General features: G+C 32.0%; 1 protein-coding gene across 1 annotated transcript in view; it reads left to right on the top strand.

Moving 5' to 3' along the window:
- Window positions 1-13,874, top strand: part of LOC117211777 — a 377,618-nt gene that overhangs the window by 13,515 nt on the left and 350,229 nt on the right. The gene's annotated exons all lie outside the window — the stretch shown is intronic.

Raw genomic sequence — 13,874 nt, 5'->3', positions numbered from 1 at the left:
TGTAGTTAACTCTGTTACAAAGCAACATCTTCGTTACTTTTAATGATATGCAAAAATGCCAAAGGATTAAACTGTTTAGTTCGAAGAATGTTAAGGTAAACAAAAATTTTCTCAAGGTTATATTTTTTGGGACTCTAATCTCATCAATGTTTCCCTCAATGGGATTACATATTTCTATCATCATCGCGTAATAGCTGAAATTGAAATCTTATACATGACCTTATAATATGACCTTCACGTAACGGTGAATATACAAAATTCAGAAATATATTAATCCATTATTGCGTGTTGCTATTAAGCTTCGTATCAAAGCGGTTATTAGCGAAAAGAACATAACATAATCACGTTTACATTCGGTATAAATGAACGTTACTGATGCTAAATTATGGCAACCTTAGGATAATGATCAGAGGTTAGTCAATTTTCGGTATTGTGCACATTCGTTTGAACAAGTTTCGAGTAAAGTTGGATATATGTAACGTTAGTACTAGACGAATGCCAACTATACCTAAAAAAATATCTAGACATACTTGGAGAAATCAGCGAAATCACACATAGCATTTAAGCGCACGGAGAAACATCTTTGGCGACACGGCTCTTGCAAACTATCAAAACAAAAAAGAACATGCCCGGTAATAAATAACATTAATAATGCTATTAAGGTTTGACAGCAATTACTGTAAATCTACACTTATCTACTAAAGAAATAAATAGGGATAATGGCGTCAGTAAATCTTCAATTCCAAGGTTTTTATTTTACTTAGTAATAGGATACATCCATATCACATTCCATTACAGCAAGAAATAACAAAAAGTGACTTTATCCAGAGAATAAATTGTTGTAGTTGAATGATAGAGAAATTAGCTCAGGATAGTACATTCTTGTCAGGAATATTCTTCTCGGACGAACGAATCGTCACAATACAGAATTATGCACTTAACTCGAAACCCACGCTCGCGAAAATATATGAGAATGGCAACAGTGTAACATATACGCTTACTGCTACAATGAAATGTCACTCGCCATCGATGAGCTAAAAGTATAATTTTAGAGAGAACACAGAACGGTTTGGTTGCCGTCGAAGGACTTCAAATTTGATGTCACGATAAAAGAAAGACGATTGTTGAGAGAAAGGGAGCCTCGCGCTTTCGCCCGACGATTTCATGTTCCTACGAGCTCCTGAAACTTCGTAGCAAATAACAAGTTTTTAAATAACCTTATCTTGTATTATGCTTATCTAAAATGTAATTACCATGTAATTTTTTCTTAATTTAAGATTGCATTCCATTTTTTTTTCGCGAAGAGTTATTGGGGAATTACAATGAAATTGTTCATATTCTTACAAATATCGAGACCTTTTCTCTATTTCGTTCGGCAATTTTCATTTTTAATGCATTACATTTTTGTTTCTACGTCCTATTTCAAAATTTATTAACGATCATTTTCTAGAAATTAATATTACTATTACTTGATTTTGGATCGCTCTGCTGTGAACATGTCGAACGTAAGAACAAAGAACAAGAAAAGCAATTGAGATACGATGAAACACCTCACAGAATTCCTTTTCACACAAGCCAGTTTAACAAAATGGAAATTAATTTAACTCTCGTATTGCAATGCCTGAATCCCTTTTATGAGCATTATTAAAGAGAAGACTTTTTCAACAAAGTTCTCAAAACACGTGAAGATATAAGCTTGTGCTTCTGTAACAGTAAAAATTCTCGCGAATGGGCAATGCTTATTTCGCAATCAAATTAGCAAGTGGATAGAAATTAACGAAAATAATTTTGAACACTTGTTACGATAAACTTTCCTTCGGTAATCTCTGTATTGTAGTTGTTTGTTATTCGCATCTATTAGCAAACATTTTTTAATTTTTCGTATTCAGGGCCACATTACGGTCATAGTGTTATAGGTCATTGGATTGGTTTTCGGTCTCAATGATGGAAATGTGTAGTCTCGTTAAAAGAGAACACTGATGGGATTGTAATCTCGAAGCATATGACTTTGAGAATATCGTTTACTTATTCTAACATTTCTCGAATTGAACGGCTTATTCCTTTGGCATTTTTGAATATTATTAAAAGTAACGGAGATATAAAATGTAAATAATAAAATATAAAAAAGGCAAGTTTATAATTTAAAATATTTGATATTTGAATAAAATAGATATTTCACCCATATATGTATAATGTAATACGATCACGTAGATGATAAGGTGGTAGTTGGTAAGGTGCCCACAAGAAATACTCTTGATGTTCATCAAAAAGGGTTTAATAAACTATTAACAGTCAACAGTCAACAATTTACGATCAACAATTAACGATTAACAATCGAGAGTTAATAATCACGTATCTCGAATTGTGTTTGCTTCGCTATGACGCTAAACTTTTCGTACTTCGCAGCTCGGGACAGAATGAGTCTTTTGTTCGAAGCCAAACAGATTCTTTTCTTTGTTGCCCCTCCATATGCCCACTGCGCACGCGTTTATTAGATGTCCGCAACGGTGTTGCCGCGTATGCATTCTTCCGAATATTCGACGAAAGAACCGTAGGGATATCGATGGTACATTAGGCATGTCGGCCTTACGCTTTGAAGGTACAGCGCTTTGTGTCGCGAAGCCGTTGGAAAGTTCCGTGATCGAGTGTCGCCACAATCATAGTCATCAAATTTAAAACGTACATTTTTCTCATTAATACACAACCTTAAATTTTTTAACGATTAGACCGTTTGCACTTGTCATCTGTATAACATCCTTTATGTGTATCTTCATTGTGCTTTTCAAAAGGGCAAAGAACATTTTAATATTTTGCATTCGCTTTGTGTAGCCGCGCTGTCTTGCACGAGGACATACCATGTGGAGGCGTGTCTGTTAAATAGAGATTACCAGATATCCGAAGAGCAAAGTTGTAAGAGATTACATAGAACATGTGGTGTAGCTAATATGCAAACCTATTCTATATATATAAGACGATTTAAACCTCGTAATGCGAGAATTTCTATCTATTTTTTATATTTCAAATTGCAATATCGTGTTGATTAATTGTATAATTATTCTGATCATTGGCTATTAATTTAGAAATGTATGAAAATATATAGCTCAGAAAATTCTGAAGGTAAATGTAACGAAGATTAATATTATACTAGGAAATAGTAATATTACTAATCATTTGAAGATTCCTCTATTGTTTTTCATAGTACCTTAAAACCTGCCCTGAAAAGTCGAGTTAAAATATTCGATCACAGAAAAATATTAAATTCGTTGAGCTTTCATCTTCTTATATTCTAATTTAATTTAATTCTGATCATCGACGATGTGTTGATACTTTAATGTTAAGCAGAATTGCACCCCATATATCTGGACCTCAGAGCCAGAATGTATCAAGCCACACTTTTCAGTCTTTAGAGGAAAGTGAATCAAAGTTGTAAAAGACTGCGGACAAGATATAGCCTTAATATCACTTTTACACTATTATATTCGAAAGTAAACAGCATAGAACGAAAAATTTTTTTCATCGAGGAAAGTGAAAAATTTGATATGGGAAACACGTAAAAAGTCATTTTTTTAAACACAATAAAAATAATAATTATAAATGTTATATACAATACAAAATAATATTTACGGATCCGTGGTGACTAGAGTTGCAAATTAACTATCTAGTTGTTTTAATTATTGCGATTAGTTCACGTTAAACAACCATCGTTTCCTGTTTAATCAACATCTGTACAATCCATTTATTGCAAATAAATTAATTGTAGTATAGTACAAAGCGAACGATCTCGCCGATTTCAACGACCTTGAAATATGTCATCAGGGTCAACACTCTGAACAACTTTTCCCTACATATGTTACCATCGATCTTTAATAAAAATTTAAATAACATGTTTTGCAGATTTATGTCAGTTACATACATGCTGAAAATTTCATCGTAATCGGTTAACCTTGCTATTGTCACGACCGGCATACTTCAAATCCGACGGACTGACGATAGAGATAAAGATGTGGCGGCACTCGGCGACAATGTATATCGCTGAAGTGCCTAATGAACCATCAACATCCCAACGGTCCTTCCACCGAAGGTTCTAGAAGAAAGAGCACGTGGCAACGATCGCGCACGCCTAGCAAATGCATGGACGGTGGGGATGTTGAGGGATGACAAAAGAAAGTAATCGGATCCGATCGAAAGTAAAATCATAAGAGTCAGTCTTAGAAAGTCACGCCTAGAGTTCGGAAGTAGATTGTAAAGTGTATTGATGTTAGAAAAAAATAAAGTTTTCTTTTTTTATTTTTCACCTGAAATTCCTTTTTTATTTTGTTATTTTACGCGACACTATGATGAGAAACGCAGTTTTTCACGACTTTTTACTTGTAATTGTAATAAATCTAAAGATTCTTACATCTTTCGATGCTTGACGCTTGTTTCTGCATCAACCGAAATTATGTGAGTTACCTTAATTCATACCTTAATTCAATAAAATAATATAAAACAGAAATTGTTGTTCATCTATTATCGCCTCATGAAACGAAAGAAACTTTTCGGACAACCTAATATTTACAAGAGAAGTACTCCTTATCGATTTCGATAACCTTGGAATATGTTGTTAAGGTCACCATTTTGGAAAAGTTTTCCCTATACATGTTACCATCGGTCGGTCTTATGTTCCGAGATATTCACAAAAGCTTCAATTAAATTTAATTTCTATTACGTTCCACTCTGGTGATCGCCTCGCGACGACCACATCTTTATATAGCTCATCCTAAACTTAATTCATTGGTGTTAATCATCTTTAATATAAATAAGAAAAGAAAAATCAATGGGTTATAGATGTAGTTGGATGGTAGAGTAATATTCGGGCCACGCTGGTCAGTAACGCTAGCGTGACTTAATTTTTATTTCATTCCATTTTGTAAATGTATCATAAATACTTTTATGTATAGTTCAAAATTAAGACTATCAATAGGTTGCGCATGGTGAACATATATGTGTATATGTATACATGTATAAATATCTATTGATTCTTATTATTAATACATATGTACGTGACGAACAGACAGACAAGATGTACGGTTCTCGTAAACAACATTATGTTTGTTATATCGCAGAAGTTTTATTTCGGCGGTAATATAGTTTTGATAATCAAATAACTGGATTTTTCGGTATACTGGTAGAAGTATTTCTAGTTACATAATATTAATTATAATATGGATCAATAAATTTAACAATTAAAAAGTCTAATATACTGATTTCTTACTAATTAGCCATAATTTAAGTGGAAATTAAAAAAAAAATAGTATTAAAAGTACATAGAGATAAAGATATTTTTGAATATAGGTTGGAAATTAGAGCCGAGTAACTGTAACATGTATTGCGTAAAGTTGTTCGGAATGACGATGTTGATAACATATTTTAAGCATTTTGTAAATAACTATCAAAATTACTTTACAAATTACTAATCATTTAATACTGTTACGTGATCTAAATGTAATAGCTTAAAGACATGTATTGGGTAAAGTTGTTCGGAATGACGATGTTGATAACATATTTTAAGCATTTTGTAAATAACTATCAAAATTATTTTACAAATTACTAGCCATTTGATTCTGCTACGGTATCTAAATGTAATTGCTTAAAGACATGTATTGGGTAAAGTTGTTCAGAATGACGATGTTGATAACATATTTTAAGCATTTTGATAAATAACTATCAAAATTACTTTACAAATTACTAATCATTTAATACTGTTACGTGATCTAAATGTAATAGCTTAAAGACATGTATTGAGTAAAGTTGTTCGGAATGACGATGTTGATAACATATTTTAAGCATTTTGTAAATAACTATCAAAATTATTTTACAAATTACTAGCCATTTGATTCTGCTACGGTATCTAAATGTAATTGCTTAAAGACATGTATTGGGTAAAGTTGTTCAGAATGACGATGTTGATAACATATTTTAAGCATTTTGTAAATAACTATCAAAATTACTTTACAAATTACTAATCATTTAATACTGTTACGTGATCTAAATGTAATAGCTTATAGAAATTTTGTAAATATCGAAGAACAGCTTCGACTATTATTCATGCTAATCGTTGTTAATACCTGTTACGGAACTCTTGCGGCGGAATACGTTGTTAACGGCTAACAGTCGGCATTGGCATCGCGTTTCAAGGTTACAGAAACGTTGTGAAATAACCGTGTGCACTTTATGACGTAACGCGGTGCGCAGACACGCGCGGTATAAGAGCGCCTCGAGGTCCTTGTGCAATTAGCTGCGTCCATCGTGTACGGTTACGCAACAACGCAAAAGGTGAGCGCGATCTGTCCTGACAGCTAGTCGCATTAACGTGTCACGGTTGTCGCTGCTGGCAATGTCAAGGGCGTACATATGATGTTTGTATCTGCAACTTACCGCTGCAGCATTAAACGAAGCTTGAAATGTTCTGTGACTAAGTAGAGAGAAGCGGATAGCATAATTGGCACGACTCATTCTTAAACGACAACTGACCTCATCTAAATGTAATAATCACATTATTATTAGTTACGTTAGTCACTCCTGTTGACTTTATGCAGGGAAAGAGCCATAGATTCACGTGTCAGAAGAATGTTTTCGTTGATTGCTTTGTAAAGTAATTTCTTGCACTTGTTTGACATGATTGAATATTGCTCTGTAATAAGATAATACTAAAAAATAAGATCTTGGAAGCGTTTATTCTGTTTTTCGAAAAACTTCTGAAATTTCTCAATATCAGTATAAAAATACTTCAAATGTTGCTTCATTTGTTCTTTTTCAGTTAAAAAGTGATAATAATATTTACATCTAGGGAAAGAGTCATGGATTAATGCTAATATATCAGAGAAAATTATTTCCTTGTAAAATAGTTTCTTAGGTTTGTTTGAAATAGTTTGAGTAGCGAAAGTTAGTTTTTGTAATTTCTGTGTTTCATTTACTTTTCCTTTATTTTTACTAGTAACAAAAATTATGTTATCAAGTTATTCCATAAAAGTTGTAGCGTGTAATTGTATGAGTTTAACACATTAAAGACGAGATATATTGGATTTATTAATAAATAATATTTGAACAATCTATTATCTATTTTTTTCTAAGATAATAATTGGATGTCATTCTTGCTAGGCAAAAAAAGGGAATGTCTGTCAAATCGAATTTAACGAGATCACGTTGAAGTGCGATTATGTATTTGACTATTTGTTGTGCTATTTTTAAAAGCGTACAGTGGTATCACCTAATTTGGAGTTGCTTATGTGAGCAATAAGACTAACAAAATAAAGAGAATAAATGTATTGAAAATACTAATAATAAGCGAAAACATCAGTGATATAATATTTGTTGTAAAGCCAATTAGACTAATTATCTATATCATGTGAGTAATTTTTAAATTTCATCATCAGTTTATTTCGAATAAGTACAAGTACATTAAAAAATGGAATCATATTTACAGAAGAGATAATAGAAAAGTACGAAAATTTCATTTTGACGATAAAAATGGAAAACCAATTAAATTATTTCAAAATTCTAGACAAAGCAATCTTAACATTACATTTTAACATTTTTGTTATTTAATGAGTTATATGTAAAATGAAAAATCAGTGGAATGTTTTAATTATTTAAAAATTCTAAGCAGTTCAATTGATAATTATTGAGACTAGGGTCGATTTCACCTATTCCAATGACCTTAAAAATATGTTGTCAAGGTCAACATTCTGAAGAACCTTTTCTTTATCCACATAACCGCCGCATCGCTCGGCTTTCTTTTCCAAAATATTCATACAAAACGGTTAGGATTACATTCTATCTAAACTTAGATTACGAGAGAGATAATTTCTTAATATTGTCTAAATAGAAAACAAAAATCAATGCTATATATGTAGATTGGCCTAGAATAGTACCCGAACACTATTAGACGGCCGGCAACACTAACATGAAACAATTTTCGATGAATCGATTGATATATGGAATATTGAACTTTATTCTAATCTACATTTGGTCAGACATGTAACAAATATACTCCTTGTCATTGAAAAATTGTTTGGAGAATAAAAATGTATAAAATGAATTGTTAAATAATACATATAATATTAAATGTAACTTGCTTTATAACCTGAAAATTAAAGCCTGGCGGTAGTTACATGTACAGGGAAAAAATTGTTCAGTATTGACAACATATTTCAAGATAATTAAAATTGGTAAGTTTGCCCTAATTTTTATTTCCCCGAATACTTCTGTTGAATTTTATATCAGGAAAAGTTGAAATGTTTATAATATTCTTATTATTAATTATCGGTTATATATAAAAGAGAATTTTTATTGAATGGTTATTTACGGAAAACAGGTCGAATCTTAATTTTTATAAAAGAACGTGTATTAATATTTATAATTTATTATGTCAGTGAGTAATAAATATTTAATTAGTTAACAAATTTCTGAAATGGGAAATATATATATATATGCATAATGTACAATATAAATATTTATAATAAATCATTTTCAACAAATAGAAAATTCGTCTATCTTATATCGTTATTAGGATGATTAATGCATCGAAAAACGATTAATTTTTGCATTTGTTGATACATATAGGTTTCATTATAAATAGATATCGTTGTTTGCTCTATACTCAACGATTAGAATAATGTACAAGTAGCGAAGGAAAACATGTGTCCGTATCGAGATCAGCGGATGCATGGTTGATCAGACGTTTATTTTTCAATGAATTCACGAGCTATGAATACATTTATACATAGTATTCAAACGTCATGTTGTGCGAGATCAATATCGTAGAATATAAAATTTGTAATATTGAAGATAGTCACTCTTTTTAATTGGTTGTTTAGAGTTGTTTCAAGTATTATAATAGTTGATTAGCAATACAACTGATATGATAAGTTGAGTTTTATAATTTCTGGAAAAGACTGGTTGTAACGTTTATACGGATGTTTATGCAAATGCATATTTCAATAGGATATAAGTACGTAAAATTTGTTTTGTCGCTAGACTATTACAGAAATGTATTTTTTATGTTGCATATTTTGCATATGATTAGCGTATTTACTCGTTTGAGTCCTAGGGGTCTTTGAAAAAACAAAAGCGCTCGTCATATTTGTTATTTTTATGAAATACATCTATATTATCATATATGCGTACTATTAGTTTATAAATATTTCAAGTGTTGTTCAATAAAAATTATTCAGAAGATAACAATGAAATACAAAATACCGTCAGTCGTCCGTAACGTTCAAATGTACTGGGACTTCTCGACACAAAATCTAAACAATGCAATCGCGTCGCTTGGAACTCAAACGATTAGTAAATATCGACAAGAGGAGAGCCAGACCCAATGATCTTGACCTTGATATATGCTACCTTCAGAAGGGTTTAGTCGTCGCTCGATATTTCTCAGTTGTTTACAAAAATATAAGAATATGTACTATTAAGTACATTGCAGTCTGCCTATACATAAATTTCCAGTATGTATCTGCGAACACGAACGTAGCTGACGCGATAGTCGCATTTATCTCCCAGTTGTTATTTTAAAGAAACATCGCACGCATTGCCCCATTTGCTTCGCGAGCTCCGTTTCTTCGTAAAAATCTAGTCCAACCCAATACTAATTTCACATACGAGAGAAGTGGCCCTACTTTCGGTCAAGAAACATCTTTCTTAAAAATTCCTCGCTCGCCCGCTTTGCCTATGTGTGGATTTGTTATTGGACTGGACTAGATTTTTACGAGCGATTGAAGCAAGCGCGCAACACTTGTTGTGTTTCTTTACCATACACATCCGAACATTACTTGGGGAAACGTGCTTGACAACATATGCCAGGGTTAAGATCGTTAGATTTGGACCCACTTTTGTCAACGTTTGCCTCATATTTTATTATAAAACTATATGTAGAAATATATTACATATATCATATACATTTATGATAATTTGTTATATTTATGAGAAGTTCGCAAAACTGATGTTAAAGTTTTTCAATTCGTGTATCATCTTTCCAAGTTGCCTAATTAAGTGATATTATACACAAATGTATGGATTAATAATGACTCATTAAAAGGATAACAACATAAACATATACGTACTTACATACATATACTCTCCCTTTTTTTCTGTGTGTGTGCGTGTTATTCTTTTAACGAATCATTCCTAATCCATACACTTGTGTATACCATATATATAATATATTATATAAGTTATAATACACGCTATAATCAATTTGTAGAAGCTAAATATATCGAATAATGTAAAAGTCAGTGTACCCATGATTTTTTAGACACTTCCGATAGCCGGACAAAAATATGTTTCGAATAAAAGTTTATCAGCTTTCTGTCTACTATAAATTATAATATTATCAATTTCAAAAAAAGTTTCCCTTTGATGAAAAATCAAGGTCACCTCTATTTTTTTTTTTTTTTTTTTTAGATGAAACAATGCATCTTTTATACTCCATTCAATGCACTTTTAATTTTCTACAAAAAGATATTATGGTAGTTAGATCCGAAAACCATTATTTTAACAAATGTTTTAGCTTTAATGTTATGAAATTTACCTCATGGAAGACAAGGAAAACATAAGAACAGGAAACTTTTATACAATAAGTTACACAACATTGCAGTTAAAATATCTTTTAAACTAATCATTTTTCAACCCAATAGTTTTTTGCAAAGAATTTATAAATTCATTGAATGCCGTATGCAAAATTGTATTAACCCACTTAAATTTTGTGATTTTGATTTCTCATCGAAGTAAAATTTGTTTAAGTTCTCAACATTGCATTTGTAGTTGATGGGAAGCTATTGAACTATTCCGACTATTGGAAGTGCCTAAAAAATCGCAGGGACTAATTTTTAGACCACCCTGTAGATCCAATTAAATCAAATATCGCGATTTGCTGTCGCCAGTAAGATATAATACCACTGAAATGAAATATACGAAATGTTTAAAGTAAAGAACAGGAGACGTAGTAAAATTAGATCGTCTCAATAACAGAACAATGTTTCACGAGTTGCGGAAATATTGTTCAGTGTGAAAATATAACAAAATTCGTTGTGAGAAGAAGTCGCAGTTGATACAACACTGAAATATGTATTCTCGTGGACGTAAAAGCAAAGTTCAGGCATAACATAATATGGGAGAATTTTCACAATTGGAAGATACTAACGGTCGAAAAACGATTTTTATGATTTTTTAATGTGTGCTGAGGGGCGTCATTGTGAGCAACGTTTTCCTATACATGTTGGTGATGCGAGACCTTAGTTTTCGAGATACATCTTCGCAAAAAACTGTTGGTATCAATACAGTGAATTCTGTCCATAGTTGGCGCATGTGTGGCAACGTAGACATCAATATTGGTTGCTGGCCGCCGAACGCTTATCTTCTGTTTATAAACGAGGGTCGGGAGTGTTTAAGGGACCCATACACAACGTGCATATACGAGGCTGCAAGAAATGTTTGTTATAACTCGCTTAAAGGTGAACATTATCAATGTATCGGTTTTGGCTTAATTTTTTAAAATATGGCCATAGATTTAGGTAACAGACAACAATATAATTTGTTATTATTTTACGGAAACATTGCAGGCCGCTTCGGCCGAGTTTAAAAAACCAGTTCAAATCCAAATTCAATAGGTTAATGATATCTACCTTTAACTGAATTATAAGTTGTAACAGACGTTTCTTACGACCTCGCATATGCTCGTTGTGCACGGAGTCTTTAACGGGCTCGCTTGACCCTCATTTATATAGAGGAGATAAGCGGCCGGCGGCCCGAAACCATTACTGATACATACTCTACCACAGACGTACAACTATAAGCAGAATTCACTACAGTAGCACCGACAGTTTTTTGCAAATATGTATGTCGAAAATTAAGGCCGATCGCCAGTAACATGTGTAGGAAACAGTTGAGAATGGTGTCCGTTACCGCATGTGGGAAATTCATCGAAATTGGAAATCTGTACATTTATGAAAAGAAACTTTATATGCACATGTATAGTTACTAATATATCTTAGTGAAACCCTGATAACGAGATATGACAACATTTTTTGGCTAAGTATAACAAACTATTCCAAATGATTCGACGTTACGTAAAAATTACCTTGGTGATTGTTGTAAATTGGCGACTTACAATATTAGAGAAGATATTGCTGAAAATAATGTGTGGATTTTTGTTGATGAGACAACAGATAAAATAGATCGAGACATAGCCAAATTAATGATTGGAAAAATGTTTGAGAATCAAACATCAGTTTTCCATATATCTTCTTTTAAGAAAATAAAACAAACAAGTTACGCAACTGCGTAAATTAGGCAATACGAATACTATGGTCTGGAAAACACTTGAGATATTTTATCCAAACATGGTGCATCTAACGTGTATAATTGATGAATTATATAGAGGTGCAGAAGAAGTACGTTTACATTTCCCGTTAGTAAATAATGTAGTACATTTTATTAATAAAGTATTTATAATAGCACCACTTTGGATCGAATGTTATCGTAGAGTGTATCGTAGAACATTCTATTACCACCTGAACCAATTTTAACGAGCTGAGATACTTGGCTCGAGACAGCTATATTTTATACCACACTGGTATTTGGAAAATATTAAAAATGTTGTTAAATTTTTCGACCCGAATGATGTGCTAGTAATTAAAACAGCACAAGATCTTCTTCAGAATGAATTGCTAATTCAAAATCTAATGTTCATTAAAACCCACTTTGGGATTTTCTCGGATAATGTATAGAAACTGGAAACAATTGGAATGTCTTTCACTGAATCGGTGAAAGTAACGACTGACACTGATAAATATTTTAGGAGCATTCCTGGAACTTGCGCAGCCAAAATTGTATCAAAGTGGAATGCAGTTTTAGCAAGACATACCAGATTCTAAATAATCTAGAAAGTTAATGAAATTTTTCGAGGTCAGTCAGTTGAAGAATTGGATGAGGTTAAAGTATGCTACTGCAGCGAATTTAAATATGTCTCGATTACGTCTTGTGACGATGAACGCTCATTCTCAGCTTATAAGTTGATAAAATTAATATAACAAGTACCAAACTGCTCCTATCTATCTATATATATATATATATATACTATACTATACGTAAGTTCATCAATTTTCAATATATAGCCATAAGATTTGTTTTCTTATATCTCAGAATATACGATTTGTACAAAGCGATAAGTATGCTCTAAAGTCCTTCCTTTGAGTTCCACTTCACAACTATTAATACATAGTAACCTATTAACGAATTTTATTTAACATTTTTATTCCACATGTCTGTTGTAAATTACATATATATAATATATATATATATAGTTATTGATTATATATACTATATAGTTGAATGACGCATCGAACCATATATATTATATAGTTGTTGATATACATGTACAGAAAAGACCGTTAGCGGCAGCGTTATAATCGCTATAATCGTAATTATCATTAGAGTCACACCTTATAGTTATCTATATACATATTACTGTACTTAAGTATCTAATCTTTCTATTTTTATTTCCTGTCCTTCATCCGTATGTATTAGACGCCGTTAAATACATTTCAGAGTTTATTGTACAAAAACGTACATCTTCCTTCCATCCGCAATTATCATCGCGATGTCACTTTTTTACTGTATCAGGCAATGGATATAATTTTTAACTTTCACAGTGCATTGATTTTAAGTCAAGCGCCAACGATCGATTGATTTTTTGTCTACACATACACGATGGAAACGTGGAAAAATCTACACATCTTTTGTTCTATCTCCTCCTCTGCTTTGACAGTTAAAACTATTCCGTCGCGTTTCAACTTTTTTAAATGTGACTGGTGTCCGATATTAAGCGCCGT

Source organism: Bombus bifarius, unplaced genomic scaffold, assembly GCF_011952205.1.
Source record: "Bombus bifarius isolate JDL3187 unplaced genomic scaffold, Bbif_JDL3187 scf7180000008243, whole genome shotgun sequence".
NCBI classification, from domain to species: domain Eukaryota; kingdom Metazoa; phylum Arthropoda; class Insecta; order Hymenoptera; family Apidae; genus Bombus; species Bombus bifarius.
The sequence above is the reverse complement of the archived record's forward strand: the minus strand, read 5'-3'. Positions and strand labels throughout refer to the sequence as shown.